Consider the following 12,551-nt stretch of genomic DNA (forward strand, 5'->3'; position numbering starts at 1 on the left):
GTAACTACAACAAACAAGAAAGCACAGACATAAAGGCAAGTTCGTTGTATTTAAAAACAGAAGTTTGGGAGTCTTTCAAGATGGAGGAACAGGCTGCTGACAGGTTTAAACAGGTGGAGAAGGATTAACAGGGGTGACGCAGAGAGGGTATGAACCCAGGAGATAGCAGAGGACAGAGTGATGGCAGAAGGTCACCTGGAGACCCATGGACATGGGGAGGAAACAGAGATAACTGAGCAGTGCTGCTGTGAACAGAGAGCCCAGCAGCAATCCAATCTCTTGGTGGCCAGGTGAGAATGTGGGTTCACTGGGAAATCAGGAGGTGAACACAGCCATAGCAATGCTTGTCCTGTTAATTTATTTAATCCAACGATGAACAGTAGCAGAGTGGAAGAGCCCAAGAACACGAGTGTAGGAACAGTGTATACTTCACAGCCCAGACCCCCACTAGTGCTACACAATAACATTTTGTGTACTGAGGCAAAGGCTGTGTGGGGTGGAGAGACAACAATGACCTGCGCATTCACTAAGCCAGGAGAAAACTCACTTCCAGCTCAACACATTGCATTGGTCCCACCAGGAAAGCAACACTGACTTGCACCCCATGGGTTCCAACCAAATTAGGTCTGGGTTGTTCCCAGAACTACCAGCAGTTTCTGGCAAGAAAAGGAAAGAAAAAAAAATCTGTTCAACAGGCACTGCTGGCAACCCTGTGGTCTAAGAGAGCAGGGTGTTTCCCTAATCCTAGGTACTGCTAGAACTGGGAATGGAAGGAAGGTTGAGCAGGAAACAGTATGACCACAGCAAGGGATCACAGTGGGTGGAAAGTGCTGAGCTGGGAACTAGGGCTACAGAGACCATGGTAGAAGCCTAGCATAAGAGCCTGAGAATGAAACATGATGGAGGGAGTGGCACAAGTGATTGCAAACAAAAACCCAAGTATTAAATGGCATCAATAAAATTGATCTGTAGCCCTGTGGGCAACAAGGCTTAAAAACTAGCCCAAAGGAAAACAATCCATTAACCAGAATTGCAATGATCAAGAGCAAAAGAAGAGACAGAGGCATGATACATAAGATTACAGACGCCTCCCTTGCAAAGCAGCAAAAAACCTATGTTAACCTCAGATTTAACTGAGGATGACATCAAGGAAATTAAGGATAAAGAATTTTTTAATTGTTCTAATGCTCTTTAAAAGCACCAAGGATTGCACACAGGAGTCCAAGGAATACATTACACAGGAAATAGCAACATTGAAGCAAAATCAAAGTGAATTAATAGAAATGAAGAAAACAATAAATTAAAAATTCAATGAAATGCTTCAATAATGGAATGAATGAGGCAGAAGAAAATCTCAAGATTGAAAGACATTTTCTGTAATAATGTTGAAACAGTCAAAAAGCTTGAAGAGGAAATGAGTCAAGCTCAAAAAAACATTCAGAAATTAAATTACAGCATCAAAAAAAAAAAACAAATAAAAGAGTTATGGGAATTCCAGGAGGTATAGAAAGACAAACTGGGTTCAAAGATGTACTCAATGAAATAATTAAGAACTTTCCTGATATGCAAAAAGAAATAAGAAACAAAATAATGGAAGGGTACAGAACTCCAAATAGGGTTGACCAAAAGCAATCCTCCCTGTAACATCAAGTTCTCCAGCTGAACTTTAAAACTCTCCTATGTGCAGCTAGTATGAAATTCAGTATGCAGAGTGCTAAGACAACTGAAAATTGATCTACCATATAACCAATGTATCCCACTTCAGGGGATATATTCAAAGGAAATAAAATCTTCATATGAGAAAGTGAGCTTTAATCCTATATTTACAGCAGTACAATTTATAGTAGCAAAGACATGCAAACAACCCAGATGCCCATCAAAAGAGGAATGATATAAAACTGTGATACATCTACTCTATGGAACACTAGTCAACCATTAAAAAGAATGGAATTCTACCATTTGCTACAAAGTGCCCCCAACTCGAGACCATCACATTCAGTGAAATAAGCCAATCACCAAAAACCAAATACCATATGTTCTCTCTGATATAATGTAACCTTTATGTGAAATACAAGATCAATAGCTATATAAGTAAACATGTATAACATATATTCATCTAGAGGAACTGTATAAGAGAAACTATCATACCAAGAAGGGAAGATACAACGCAGTATGCACTTCTGAATAAAAGATGGACTCCCAATGAAACTGCTAAATGTGTCTTGACAATAAGATGCTGGACTTTATATCATTGTTTATACCTACAATGTCATGATATACGATAATAGAATAATGATGGACTTGTGATTGTTGCTGAAGAAATATACTATTGTATATAATATAGGGGAAAACAGTGAAAAGATTGGGGATGGGGAGAGTAGGAGGGGAAATCTCTGAGCCAATGGAACTATATCATGAAAAATAATAATTAAAAATAAAAACAAAATGTTAAAGGCAGGCACATTGGCATAGTAGGCTAAGCCTTCATCTGCAGTGCCAGCATTCCATATGGTCACTGGTTTTTGTCCTGGCTGCTGAATTTCTGATCCACCTACCTGCTGTGGCCTGGGAAACAAGCAGAGGATGACTCAAGTCCTTTGGCCCCTGTACCCACATGGGTGACCCAAAGGTAAGTTCCTAATCCTGGTTTGGGCTGGCAAAGCTCTGGTGTTCCTGTCATATGGAAATTGGACCAGGCGATGGAAGAAATCTCAATCTCTCCTCTCTGTAACTCTGCCTTTCAAATAAAAGTAAGCATGTCTTTAAAAATTATGGAATTAACACTTGATAACTTAATATTCCTGTATTAAAAGATGGCATGTTTTGTTGAGAGTGAGGGAGTATATGAATAATGTTAGTTACAGAAGAGTGAAGGAGAAATGATCCACATTACACACAGTAGAACTAAAAACTAAACTGTGAAGAGGCTATCAGGAATTTTTGAATGTCCTACAGCATTTATTTTGGATAATGTTACCATAGTTAAGATGACAAATTCTCCACACTCCACAAACACAAACTTGTATTTTCACAGGGAGAGATAAGTAACAAAAGGTAAGAAGATATTAGATAGTAAAAATACTTACTGGATGGAATAATTCTGTTTAAAATAAACCTTAATGGATGCCACCTAAGGTATATGTCCCTCATAGTCTATGTGTTGGAAACAATGTGTATAATAGCATTAGAAGGTGGGGACAAAGGAGGGGATTAGATCATGAAGTCTTCACACTCATGAATGCATTATTGTTATCTCAGGAATGTATTAGTATCATATGAAAGGGCTTGTAAAAAAAAAAAACACATGTCTGGCCCTGTGTGGTTCATACTCATGTGCTCTCTTTCCAAGTAAACTTTTCTGCCATGTTTTAATACAGCCAGGAGGCCCTTATCAGGTGCAGTTCCTCAGCATCACATTTCCCAGGCTAAAAAAGCTATGAGTGAAATGAATCTCTGTTCTTTATTGTACAATCCCTGGTATTCTGATATGCACAGCAACATATTGAGACAATGGACTTAGAAACAATATGGTCTGAAACAAAGAATGGCAAATCTCTCCAGACGAGCTCTATTTACTCATCTTAGAAGTTACGCCCTTTACATGCCTGTCACAGAACAAAACAAACAAAATAACATTAAAAACTCTTGCATGTCACATACCAGGAGTCTTCACAAATGATCATGGAAACACATACAATGGGAAAAATCTCACACGGACTTCAAAAACTGCACCAAAAATATACAATTCCATTTCCTTAAATACTTTTTAAAAACAATATCCTCATATTTCCCAAGAAACACAATCTTTCCTATAATATCACTCTGCCGTCAGCTGCCTGGGCCACAGGTATGATCCAACTCAAAGACAACTTATTACAAACCTACAAGACAGCTTGGAATCAACACAGCCTCAGCTGTACAGTCTAGGAAGCTTCAGTCTCTCTCTGAGTTTCAGGGTAGTAGAGCCTACTCATCTTTGGTATCAGTGAAAAGTGTTAAAAAAAAAAAAAGCTGCATTCACCAAGATCCCTTTCAACAACCCTACGTTAATCAACCTTCCTAAGACTTCTTTATTAGCTTTCTTATTGCTTTTATGAGACATGGAATTTCCAGAGTAGATTGTGCAGACTACATGGGACTATATCTGTCTCAACTACTCATTAGACTTCTTCCTATCCTTTTCATCTGTAATCACTCTGGAAGGAAGGGTATTCGCCATTCAGAAGACTATCTGTGCTTTTGATTTGTCTCACAAAATCCATCCTCCAAGCTTCTTATATGATTTATTAATTAGACCACTTGGTGGCTTTGAAGACTTAGATCTTAGCTTTTTCCAAGTCTTTATCTTCCTGGACAGAATTATTAATTGCAAAATACATATAAACTCTTTGATTTAAAAATTTGAAAAATGACTTATCAGAACATACATCATTCTCAGTTATTTGAGGAAAGCCACATAACAATTGATACGTTACATATGGAATATTTACTGTTCTACTTGAAGAAAAAGAGTAAAAAAAAGTAAAGCTTGGGGCCTGGTACAGTAGCCTAGTGGGTAAATTTCTCACCTTGCATGTTCCTGGATCCCATATGGACACTTGTTCTAATCCCGGCAGCTCCACTTCCCATCCAGCTCCCTGCTTGTGACTTGGGAGAGCAGGCGAGGACGGCCCAAAGCCTTGGGATCCTGTACCCACATGGGAGACCTGGAAGATGCTCCGGGCTCCTGAGTTTGGATTGATGCACCTCCAGCTGTTGCAGCTGCTTGGGGAGTCAATCAGTGGACGGAAGATCTTCCTCTCTGTATATCTGACTTTCCAATAAAAATAAATAAATCTTAAAAAATTAAAGCTTGTTTGGTAAGGTAAATTTTAATGCTTTGACAATTGGAATTTGTGAAACAAATTACAGCAGAATTATTGTGAAGCTGGGAAAACCTTCAAGGAGATTAAAAAAAAACTGTCCATTCTTTAATTATTTGCTTAATAAATAGTTCTTACTGTATAACACCAGGAGACACATTAAAGTTAAAGAATCCCAATACCTGCATTGAACTGATAACACACATCTCTATAACTTAGGAGGGAAAAGTAATAAGCAAGACTGTGGAGTCCTATTTCCACCATCTCTTCTGGGGAAGATAACATTCTACACAAACTCATTTTTCATTTCCACCACATTGTCTTCCTTTTTCCAAACAGGATATAAAATGATTTCACAGGCAACTCTCAAAATGAGCACTAAGAAAAGCTTCTCACACAAAAGGCTATCTACTTCTTAAAAGACTCTAAAATTAGAAAGGCATTTTCTTTCACAAAAATCAGAGCAATACTGCTAACCCACTTCACACAAGTCTTCAAGGCATCCACGACACTTTCCTCAGCTTCCTTTAGTTATGACATTTGGTAAAATACAACAGGCTACCAAGATGCTAATTGGGCCCTTGGAAAGACTGTTCTTACGGTTACTGTTAGGCCTTACAATGATTCAGTTATTCTTTTCACAAGGCAGTGGATTCTGCTTGACCTGTTTTCCTACACAATGCTAGCTTTTTCACTTAATAAGTAGGAAACAATAGGACCTATCTCACAGGGTTAAGGATTAAATGATGGAATAACCTATGAAAAGTATCTAGTACATAATAGGTATGTGTATTGAGCTTATAACACAAAATAAATTGACAGTATGTCATTGTAAAAATGTAAAAGGAAAATATGAAAGGAAGAAGTAGAGGGTGGGAGTAATCAGGGTAGAAATTAGGGTAAAAAGAATCATTCTGATCTTAAAACTGAAATTTGTTCCTTCTACATAAACAAAAATAAAACATAATATTCCTATATTGGAGATAAGAAAAATAGAGATCAATTAAAAAAAATTGTCAGGAACAAGATCATCAGGTTTGCTATACTTGTTCAAAACCAGCAAGTTCTTAATGCCTAGAGATTCATAACCATAGTAATTAAAATATGTAATCTATTTTCCTACATCCAATAACCTGATGTATACCATTTTCCCCTACAAATGACAAAATAAATTTACAGGAATATAAAATTTCATGTCTTTTGAAGCCATAACATCAGCTCTGTAGTGGTAACTAGAAATCTTTATGTGTGCTCAATTAATAAAAATGAGAATGCTAGTTAATGAGTTCATAAAAATCATTTATATTAATAATAATTCAAACACTGGTAAATACATTATAAACATGCAAGTAATAATGGTTGACAATAAAAAGCATGTTTAATAGCGTATAAACTATAGACTACAATACTTTTTAAAGATTTATTTACTTGGGGGCCACTGCTATGGCCCAACAGACTAGTTCATGACCCAGTGGTACTAGCAGCCAACATGTATACTGGTTTATGTCCAACTGCTGTAATTCTGATCCAGCTTTCTGCTTACGTCCCAAGTCCTTGGGTCCCTGTACACATGTGGGAGATACGGCAGAAGCTACTGGTTCCTGGTTTTGGATCAGGTTCAACTCTGGTCTTTGGGTCCATTTTGGGAATGAACCCATAGATACAAGATCTCTCTCTATTGGACCTTCTCTCTGTAAATCTACTTTTACAATACAAAATAAATATTTAAAAGATAGCATTACAGAGAGAAGGGGGAACAGAAGAAGATCCTCTGGCCAGCTGATCCACTTCCCCAAATGATTGCAAAAACCCCAGGTAGATGAAATTCTGGAGCCTGACATTCCACATAGGTCTTCTATATGGATAGTAGGGACCTAGACACTCAAGACCATTATCTACATTCTCTGGCACATTAGGAGGGAGCTGAATTGAAAGCAAAGCACTGAGGACTTGAGAAGAACAATAGACTTCCCTTGGGACATGGGAGAAGAGCCTTTTCCAGTCCTTGCCTAGTTGCAGCTCTGGGCCTCCACCCTGTATAATGACCAACAAGGTTGCCCCAGAATCTCCTCCCCCTCAACACATCCACACACACACACAAATAGGAATAGATAAGCAGAGAACAATAAAGAAAGATAGACATCAAAGACTCACACATACCCTGTTAGATAGGGCACAAAGAACAAGTACCCATCACCAAAGTTTGAGAGATTTCTCTGCAACCCCCCCAAACCAGTTATGCACCTCAATTGTTAAAATCTCATTGAACTAGTCATAGGAGGTACTTAAGAACCTACATGTTATTTTAACATATTGTTTACTTAGTGCTGTGTAAATTTACTCCATAACTATATGTATTGTTGCTGCTGGGGCTTCCAATTGATCGGGATCTTGCTCTTTTGGCCCTGCCTCCGGACCAGGGAGGGTCTCCCCAAGAAGCGGATGAACTTATCTGGAGAATACAATGCTGGTCTCTATGCTTGGTATATGCTTGCAGTGAAGGTGTCTCAACTGATCTTGAACTGAAGTCTCACAACAGGGTGGAGGGGTCCACCGGGGGGGGGGGGGGGGGGGGGGAGAATCCCAGTACCTATAGAACTGTATCTCATAATAAAACGTAACCAATACAAATATATATATATAAAAAAGTGTATACAACCCAGTTGTATATAAACTAAAATTGAAATGTCAATGAAGAAGTCACAGGATGTGGTTAAGAACTTGCATTTTTTTTAAATGTTGGTTACTCAATATTGTGTCAATTAACTCCATAACGTTATAAATTGTTGCGGATGTTATGTTGGGGCTTTTGATTGATCGGGATTTTATCCTGTTGGCTCTACCCTCAAACCAGAGATGGTCTCCCCAAGAAACTGTTGAACTTATGTGTAAGGACTTATTCCAATATCCCACCCTGGACCCTGCACCATTCCTTCTTCCTCACAGCTCACGGAATTCGCGCCAGTGCAGCCATCCACCAATCAGATGTAACCTGGCATTCCACCTGAGAATCCCACCCCCAATCTCCCAGCCCCTTCCCCAAACCCGCCCACTCGCCAATCATCCCCAGGCATTCACCTGCAGGCACCAATCCCCTGGGGCCTTGACCTCAATCCCTCCCAATCCCCGCCCCCCCACACCTGGCAGACAAAAAAGGCCCCCAGGTGCGGTTCGCTCCTTTTTGCTCTCTCTCTTCCTCTCCTTGGTTCCTCTCCCCTGCTCTACCTCCCTTCCCTCCCCTTCCCTGTTCCTGCCCCACTCGGTTCTCTCTGTCTCTCTCTCTCTCTTCTTCCTTGCTCTCCCCCTTCCCTTTCCCTTTCCCCCTTTTCCTGCCCCGCTGGAATAAACTTCCTAAGATCTGTCGTTGCGTCTGGTGTTTTCAGCTCACGGTAAAGAACCAGGTTGCGAGAATTAGCTGCGCGTAAAGTATCTTAATATCCTATAACCTAAAAATAGAACTCTTCACTCTTTTTAATAACTAACAGCTGACATTACAGAAGGAAGCTTCACCCACTGTGATACAATGCCAGCCCCATGGTATTCAATTTTTGAGCACTGTTATTGAAACATCATTCCCCTATCACGTAATTCATCCTTTTATACAATTCATTTTAATATATTCACAAACCTGTACATCCATCACCACTGTTTCCAAAACTCTTTCATCACCCGAAAAAGAAATTCCAGCTCCTGCAAACATTAGTCTATTTCTGTCTCTTTAGTTACCTATTCCAGACATTTCAAATAAGTGGAATCATGTAATAGTTGTTGCTGTGTGCCTAGCTTTTTGTTTGTTTGTTTGTTTACAGGTCACAAGGCTTTCAAAGTCCATTCACATAGTAGCATATATAACACTTAATTCTTCTGATGGCCACAGTATGTTCCATTGTCTGAATGTATATTTTGTGTGTCCATGTTGATGAACATTAGGCTATTCAGATTTTGGCCTACTATGAATGATATTGCTATGAATATTCACCTATAAAATTTTATATGAATATGTTTTTATTTTTCTTTAGGTATCTGCCTTGGAGTGGAATTGCTTGGTCATGTAGTAACTCTATAAAGAAATGGTCAGACTGTTTTCAGCTAACCTGATCAAGTTTAAGTTTCCTAATGGAAGGCAAGAAGGTTCCCATTTCTCTGTATTCTTATCAATACTTGTTATAATTTTTATTAAGCCTATCCTGGTAGATGTGGAATTGCATTTCACTGCAATTTTAATTAACACATGTAAATCTCTACTTCAAAAAGGAAACTTTAATATAAATCCTAAATTACACAGCCTTTAGATAGCTTTCAGCCAAAATATAATGTAAGAAAATTATTTCACTTCACGTCCCCTGAAAAGTCCATGTTTTAGTTTCTCCCCAAAAATTTAACTGTGAATATATTTAGTTAGGTCTAATAGTTTAAATATTTGGTTTAGCAAATATTATCTGTGTTACTTCATTCCCAAGGAATTTGAAGCAACTAAAAATATATAAATGTGATCAAATCAGTGGAAAGAAAAAGGCAAAAGTAAAATGAAAGCAGAGTTAAAGCTGAGTAAACAAACAAAATGTCCTGGACTCTTGTAAACCGTGGGTCACAAAATGTGCTTTTTTGTGAGTTAAAGAGAAATACATGCAAAATTGCAAATTTGTATTATATACATGATAATTACATAACAAAAACATAATGTTCTCTTGTACTAATGTGGGGAGGGAAACCATTGCTGGAAATCAATACAGAGACAGTAGTCTGATTAGGAAAATTGCCACCAGCCTATTTTATGAATTGATCATCAAAAGCACCAGAAAAGCTTGGTTACCATGTGTTCTCAGGAAGCACCACAAATCCTTAGTTTAAAAATATTTCAGATGTTTCTCTTGTATAATCAGGTTTCAAAACAACCTGTATAGCAAATACAATTCTCAGCAGTATCTATCAATAAAAACAATGAATTTCAATAGTGTTCCTCACTGTAAGTAAATGAGATGCAAAACTAAAGGATACTCAATCAGTCAAAGCTTGGGGACCAAATGGTTTCCCAATGGTCTTTATGCAGTGCAAAAACGTAAACTATCACCCAGAAAAACACACACACAAGCAGAAAATTTTGTGTGGCGTTTCAGTGAGCATACAAACTTTCTTAACGTACCAGGCTTCAGGTAACAACAGTAAGCCATTGCTTCTCAAATGGTTAACTACCTACAAAAATCCACGCAGGTTTAAACACAGCAAGTCTGGAATGCAGCCTGAGATTCTTCATTTCTATCAAGCTCCTAAGAATTGCTAGAGTTCCTGAAATGAAATGAACTTAAGGAACTGTGTATCTTTCACATGATTTTCCATAAATATGATTACACCATTAAGCTTTGAAAAAAACGAACATATTCTAAGAAAAAAGGCCTAGAATGGAAATATTCTGTGTTTACATTTAAACCAGTTGTTTGAGTTCATTTTGGTGACTACCGACATGAGAAATAAAAGGCTTTACAGGAAAACACTTTTCACTTGTTTATCTTGCTTCTGCTTTCAAATACTAAATATAAAAAACTTTCATGGTTTCTTCTTTTCTAGGCTAGAACATATATAGGGCATTTACATACTTAACACAATAGCTGCATTTATACATCCATCCATTCCATTTAAAAGAGCAGTACATTTTTTTTCTCAGAGTACTTTTGGTACACACCTGTGATCATACCTATTTTAGCCTTTAGCCATTTTGATATTTCAACTAACATCATCTGTGTTTTTTATAAGCTTTTTTAAAAGTCATACATAGATATTATCAAAGCTAAGTAAAGCATGTGGAAGATAGTTTATTCCACATTAACTTACCAGCAAACAACCTACTGGGAAGCTACAGAAACATACAAATTAATTCTACTAGTTTAAGGTATATTTCTCTGAATTGTCTGAGATAAAACAAAATCAGACTTAATCACAATACAATATAATTATTAATTCAGGCATAGGACTGCTTAATTTACTTGATTACGTATTATTTGAAAAATGAATAAATTCTAAATCTTACTATCCTAGTCTAAAACTAGGACATCACCAACAACAAACACATATTTGTTGCTCCACATTCCATTCTCCTATCTCATCTTCAAGATAATCAGTATTCTGAATTTTATATTTGTTGCACTCTTCCATTTCTTTTCCTGTTTTTATTTGTGTGAGCGAGTGTGTGTGACTATACCTAAGTAATATAATATATTTAGTTTTACTGGATTTACATTTTAAAAGGTACTATCCTATATAGAATCTTCCTTTTTTAAAAGATTTATTTATTTTTATTGCAAAGTCAAATATATAGAGAGAGGAGGAGAGACAGAAAGGAACATCCTCTGTCCGATGATTCACTCCCCAAATGACAGCAATGGCTGGAGCTGCGCCAATCTGAAGCCAGGAGCCAGGAGCTCTTCCAAGTCTTCGACATGCGTGCAGGCTCCCAAGGCTTTGGGCCATCCTCGACTGCTTTCCCAGGCCACGAGCAGGGAGCTGGATGGGAAGCAATGGGAAGCAAGCCTGCCAGGATTAGAACCAGCAGCTATATGGGATCCCGGCACAATCAAGGCAAGGACTTTAGCTGCTAGGCCACAGCACCAGGCCACCTATAGAATATCTTTTGGCATTTACTTTTTAAAATCTATCTTAATGTTTATCTTAGTTATCATGTGCGGTTTCAGTTCATCCATTTTCAGTGCTCTGTCAACTTCCATCACATTAATACGACACAATTTCTTAACCCATTTACATCCTAATAAGAATTTGAATTACTCCTAATTTTTTGTTGTTACAAAATGACATCAAAAAGATTTATTTGTGCTTTCTGACTTACAGTTGCTAAAGTTTCTCTTGGAAACATTCCTAGGAGTAGAATCATTAAACCATAATAAATGTGAATATTCAACTTTACAAAATAATAACAAGTGGTTTACTCTAGTGGTTATACTAATTTGTAATTTCAGCAGTAATAAACAGGATGATACTGCTTATCTTTACCTTACATCTTATATTTTCACATATTTTAATTATTTTTAAAAGAGAGGTAAAAAGTATTATCTCCTAACTTCATTTAAGCTTATCAGTGAAGTGCAAGATCTCATATTTTATTGCTGTATCTATCCCTTTATCTATTAAATTAACATCTGCTGTAAATTTTTACATTGGGTTATTTTGTTAGTGACTTATGAATTGACATTGTGTTGGTTTCATATATTTGCAAATACCTTGTCAAAGTTTATTTTTGTTTTTTACTTACAACAAATAGTATTTTGTCAACAAAAATTTGTAATTCAATGCGATTTAGTTTATTTTGATTATATTTTATGTGTCTTACTTAATAAACAGCTTGCTACTCCAAGATTAAAAAAAAAGAGCTGCTTATTGAAGGTGCTGACTAAAAAGTAATTGCAGTTTTGTTATTTAACTTTAGTTCATGTATGAAGCAGAAATCAACAGAGACAGAAAGGTAGATAGTATCATAAAATAAATTAATTAATAAAAAACTACCTTCCTCATCCCCCTTTTTTATCATAAGAGCTGGTCAACTTGAACTTTAACTTTTGTAGGTTAGAACAAGGATTCTTTTTACATATCTGCTAAATTAAAGGTCTAAATGCCTAAGTTTTTAACTCACTAGTGTCCTGGATAACTCATTGGAGTCTGCCATCATTGATCTGACCCCAA

Source organism: Ochotona curzoniae, unplaced genomic scaffold, assembly GCF_017591425.1.
Source record: "Ochotona curzoniae isolate NIBS_2020 unplaced genomic scaffold, NIBS_Ocur_1.0 scaffold_1852, whole genome shotgun sequence".
Lineage (NCBI taxonomy): Eukaryota > Metazoa > Chordata > Mammalia > Lagomorpha > Ochotonidae > Ochotona > Ochotona curzoniae.